Consider the following 6,303-nt stretch of genomic DNA (forward strand, 5'->3'; position numbering starts at 1 on the left):
AAATGCCCAACAATTGATATTTTACAGTAATTATCTATGAGCTTATATTATGTCAGAACAGTTATATCCGACTACTTTAGAAACAAAATTGTGCAAACATGGAACATGACCCCCCGATGAACCTTGCGGGTTGTATCCAAACTAACCCGACATCGCATTCACAAATGAGCAAACTTATCTTTAATAAGTCTGTGCTTATCTACCTTTCTTTGAATATTAATTCCTGGTCTCTTAAAAGAAATTACCATGGATATTTGACCAGGTAGCCTCATGCTGCGCTTTTTTCTAGCCTGAGCACCAGCCATCTAACAACTGTCGTCGAGCTTGGCAACCCCCTAGTCGCCTGACTGAACCAGCATAGGTTCCACGTTACGTTACTATATTTTTGTAGTCTAACGGATACTTCAATTACTTGCGAGAAGTTAATCTAACAACTTCCCACAAGTCCACTTAATCTCTGTTGAGGTCTAATTCAAAATTGTCTTTTTAGTTAGTGGGGTTTAATAAGTCTTTGGTTATAGGTTGAAAGAGTCTATGATGTGTTGTTTTCCATAGTTACCCGGTTCCTATTTCAATAATACTATACTTATTGTTGATACTTGATTTTGACATCAACGAATGAATCATTTATAAGAAAAGTTTATGGTATTGAGATTATATATGTTTGTAGAAACATAAATAATAGATTTACAAGCGAAATTTTTATAGTGGTTCAAATACTTAAAGCGAATCTTACATCCACTGTTATTTTATTATTCTCTAACAATTTTTCTGATATTACTTGTAAGATGTACAAAAATGGAGAAATGTTTTATTTATAGAAAAAAAAATAATAAAGCTCAAATATTTGTCTAACTCTTATATGCCTTACCCTTTTTTCACGAAGAGATGTATCTATTTATACCTTTAAGGTCAATGTAATGAGTGCTTTTGCAAGTTGTCTTGACACGTAGGGACCACTTCTTAATCCTTATCTTAAAGAATAATGCTACAGCCACTGACGGTAGTGCACTGAATGACGTGGTAAAATCTTGACCGTTGATTAATATTAAGTTAAAATTAATCAACAGTCAGGATCTTACTACGTCATTCGATGTACAAATTCGGTGTATTACCGTCGGTGGCTGTATTATTTTCCTATCTTAAAATAGGGTAGGATTGATATAAAATATCTCTTAGAGGTGATTTGGGTTTGTATTTTTGGCAAAACACTTACAAATAAATATTACAAAAATTTCCATATAAAGTGAGGTGGTAAAAAATGAATAGAAGAGTAAAACAAAAAATTAAACTCATTATATTCATTTTTTATCATATAAATTTGTATAAAAATTTTTATAAGATTTATTTGTAAGTGTTCATTTCACCTATTTTTAGAGTATTTCTCCTTTCGCTCTTACTTTCTTGAATTACTTGTCTTTCTCCACCGAATACAAAATGTCATCGTCATCGAACTTGGTCACTTTGATATCAAATCGCCAGTAGATCCAGGTGCAGCAGTCAATATTCAACTAGCTTTGGTAAGGCGTGAATCTGACCCAATACTCCAATTTGTAATTGCTTTCATAAAAGTCAATCCAAAGGTTCTCATAGTCATAGTAGACCTGTTCAAACTAGAGGGGTTTGAGTCTTTAAGATTGCCAGCCAGTTTTGACAAGTTAAAATATATCTTTCAAAGTCCTAGATATCCGAGGTTGGTGGGATTTTGTTGAACACGTGCCGTGGGATGAGTTAGAAACCGCAATGCTTGAAGCCTTAAAAGATGACAAAATTATTTAGCCGGGAGATTAAATTTAAAGGTACCCATTTATCCCATTGGACCGATGGATGGACTGGGCAAACCTGCTTCTTTGGTGTAGTCAGTTGCTTGGACTTTTGTGTTTCATTGGTGGAGTATTGTGGGTTTAGATTTTAGCATTAAGTTGTCTGTTGTCGTTTAATTAGCTTCACAATATCGAAGGAGTTATAAGTCTTAATCTTGAGTCTTGACTTTGGAAGTGCTTTTGCGTTCTATATGGTTTTGTAGTATGTATTTCAAGTAGGTTAACAAGCAATTGGTTGTAGTAATTGCCGTTTGCTTCAAGTAGCAGAAACCTATCACCATCAACCTCTCGACTCCTGCTATATTGCCCTTTTATTATTTATCATATTGTTTTTCGTTTTTGTAACTAGTTTATTTTTTTTTTTTATATAAGGTCTTGAACAGTGATCGATCTGTTGTTCATTGAATGTTCATCGATCCCTGTGAGACCTTGATTTACGCTAGTCAGAATTAGTTGCTTACAGACCCTTAATATATAATCAACCAATTATGTGCTGATTAGCTCTCCAATCTTAACCTCAAACATGATTTGGGCTATTAAGATTTATATAATCGGTATTTCATTTCCATACAATCCCTGGCTATATTTTCAACGTATGACTACTTTTTTTATCAATATGAATTTCACTTAATTATATTGTCTCAGGGCTGTCCAATCCTATTATATATAGATATAAATAAATTGTTAATTTGAAGTTCAAATCATTTACTAGAAGTTGTAAGAAAGTAACTATTGAATCAAGTTAGATAAAGTTATTTTTTTTATCACCGTGGGTGTTTGGGCTAATTTATGCAAACCTCAACTAATCTTTCAAAGTCTTGGAGTTGTCGGTAAAGTAAGAGCCTTAATGGTTATCCTTATTATTATTATTATTATTTTGAAGAGTTGCTAATCTATGTACTACTGATCTTTTAATCAACACATCCATATTGATTCCATTAATATTAATCGTTAATTCTTATCCTTATTTCTTTTAACAATTTTAATACACACCCCGCCCAAACTAGAACTTGCAAATGTTTATTGCTTTGATTCTTTCAGGAATGAAACTAATTTTCTTGTGCATGGATACCAACAATGAACCAATAACTACAATGTGAAACATAATTACTGGTGGGTGGGAACCAGCTCAAGCGGCAGCCATTTGGCAATGTGGTGTCAGGAGTTTTGAAGTTGTCGATGAGATAGCAAAAACATTGGCCGATCCGACTCAATATTTCATTGAATTGAGACTCACTCTGGCGTTCTTTGTCGGCTCTTATATCATTAGGTTTTCAACTGCAGTAGCGATACACCTAATTATGAATTATTCTTCAACAAATTGTTTATCAGAATTATTTTGTCAGATGTAAGCAAATTAACTAATTGGGTATGTATAAAATTATATTTGCCTTTTTTACTAATTTAATAACAGATAAAATTATAATTTAACCAAAAATAAAAAAGGAAAGAAAACAATAATGGTGAGCAGATTTAGAAAGTCTGGTGTGCAGTGTGTATAGCTCTTCCTCCATTTCTTCCCTTCGGGTTGGGTTGGTTTCGTGGGTTTCAGGCCCAAATCTTATAATGATATGGAATCATCAATAACTATGGCCCAGATTCAGAAGATATGACCTCTACCAAAAAAAACTCTGCATTAACCTTTATGTTCAGGTCTGCCCAGAGGCCCTGACACTATCATGGGCTCATCAGTTTGAATGAGCAGAACTCATGCAGCATGACGACAAACACAAATACAGTGTAATGTCACAATTCATGTAATTCAGTAACAAATAAAGAAACAAGTTTTCAATAAGACTATTTAAGTCTTGTTCTTTCTTTTTATTATTCTTATCAAACAAATGAGTTTACAGTGTTGTTTTGATGATGTTATTAGTGTCAATTATTAAAATTAACATAAGAAATACTAGGGAAAGCAAAATTGTTTTATGTTCTCAAATCTCAATAATGGTATCAAAATTTCGCTCTGGTTATTAAAGTTATAACATACAGTACCTTTGCAAGGGCAGGTCAATTGTGAAAACCAGAAAAATAAGGGTAAAAATAATTACTGACTAAATTTTAAAAAATCTCAGGAGTCCGGGCAGAATGTGTATCCTAGTAGGTGGAAAAATAATCCGCTCAGCCCAACCCATGGAAGGTTAAGCAAAATGGCAGGCCGAGCCTAACCCGACCTGCCAAACCCACCTCTTGGCCAAACGGGTTGGCCCAACCCAACCCGTCAACCCTAACTCGGTGGGTTTTGGTGCGGGCTATCTCGAATTTTTTTTTTCTTGTGTACTTTTTTTAACTAACTTTTCAAATATTGATAATTTAATTAATTTTTTTTTTTTTAACATTTCAAATATTAATTCAATTTTAATACAATTAAATTATAATATAAGAAAAATTAGATTTATTCATTAATCAAAAAATAAAATAAAAAATAAGAAATTACAACAATTATTGCCTCGTTAAAAACCTTACCAAGAAAAACCCAATTGAGACAAAAATTTGGTAAGGAAAAAGAGTGCAATAATTGACAATTAATTTACAAATTACAAAATTACAATTTACAAAATAACTAATTTGGGTGTTGACTAGGACCTCATCTGTATCATCTATATTACAAAATTGAAATGATTCATTTAAAGTATCGTTGACAACCTTGCATTGATCCTGATGGTGCGCCCTTTCCCAATCTCGAAAACATTTAAGGACTTCAATAATTTTTTATGAAAGTTTAGTCTCCCTTTCATTTAAAATTCTTCCACTTGCACTAAATCTTTGTTTGGATTAGGGGTGTTCAAAAAAATGCAAAAACCGAACCGAACCGATAACCAAACCGGAAAACCGGTTAACCGAAAAAACGGTTCGGTTACGGTTTGAAAAATTCAAAAAACTGAATTTCCGGTTCGGTTAACGGTTCGGGAAAAAATAAAAAGCGGTTAACCGAAACCGGTTTTTTGAACCGGTTTTACAAAAAATATATATATATATATATTAAATAAAAAATAATGATATTATATATTATATATTAAATAAAAAATAATAATATTTTTAATGTATCGTTAGTAGTGGTCAATGGATATATATGAATGTCTAATTTTTATTTGGATATGTATTATTTATATTTACAATTTAATTTAGGAAAAAATAAAAAAAATAAGTTTTATAAAAAAAAGGGAAAACCGGTTCAAAACCGATTAACCGCTTTAAAAAAAGCGGTTAACCGGTTCGGTTTCTGTTCGAAAATTTTCCCGAACCGAAAAACCGGTTCGGTTCAAAAAAGCGGTTAACCGGTTCGGTTAACCGCTTTTGAACACCCCTAGTTTGGATGAGACAGTTGAGATAGGAATTGAGAAAACATCCAGGACAAGTCTTGATAATACCGAAAAAATACATTTTTTGGTTTTCCAATATTCTAAGACATCAAAATTGGCTCTTTGTTGTAGATCTGCTTGTAGCACGTCGAGGGTTTCCAAATATTGGTGAAGCTCATTACTCTTTAATTGCATGGAGGACAATACATTCGTTGTTGATGCTTCTGAAAGAGGAGGTTGTGATTCAGGTTCGGGTCCTCTTCGACCTATTAAGTGCACTCCAGGAGTCGAGGTCTTCATTTGTTTCTTCTGATGTTACTTCCTCTGGTATTTCGCATCTTCGCTGGTTCCCATACCTATTTTTATATTGCAAATATACCTTTGCAAGACACTCTCTTATCTCTCCTATTGATTGGCATATGCTTTGTCCCGTAAATTTTCACTTAACGTGTCTATACCATTTTCTAAATGCGCTAATTTAATTTTAGGATCTAATATGGCAGCAAACAATAAAGAAAAGGTAGAAGTTTCTAATATTTTTTAAATTTTAATTCCATTGCCTTTATTGGTCTCGCTAAAATTTCATTATTTCTGTTTTTTTAAATAAATTTGAAGTTTTTATAATTATATTTATTACCAATGAACTAGTAAGATAATACATACTAGAAAGTTATAAAGTAGATTGATAAAAAATTAAAAAAAAAAAAGAATGAAATTTTTGGGCTATATGTCAATCATGTCAATCAAATAATGATGACCCCTATTATTTGCTACAAAATAACTAATTAAATTTGCATAAGATAAACATGAATCAAGCATTAAATAAGTACTATTCCATCTAATAGGCATGCCTAATGCAAAAGTTCTAGAAGACATATTTGATTTTATACAAGCATCTTGAAATTCAACATTTTTTTCTATTACTATTAGTAATCAAAGCTAAAGAATCCCTAATTTTATCAATATTATTTTTATTGTTTCTTTTTTTTTTACAACTTTTCACAATTAAATTAATAATATAATATGCACAACGTTAGTGAAAAAACTTCAAATTATCATAAAAAGGAAAATTTATTTGAAAAAAAATCTATAACTTTACTATTAACACTTGCATTATCTAAAGTTAAACTTATCACTTTGTGAACAATATCATAATCTTCTAAAATTTTAACAATTTT

The sequence above is a fragment of the Pistacia vera genome, unplaced genomic scaffold (genome assembly GCF_008641045.1).
Source record: "Pistacia vera cultivar Batoury unplaced genomic scaffold, PisVer_v2 Contig526, whole genome shotgun sequence".
NCBI lineage: Eukaryota > Viridiplantae > Streptophyta > Magnoliopsida > Sapindales > Anacardiaceae > Pistacia > Pistacia vera.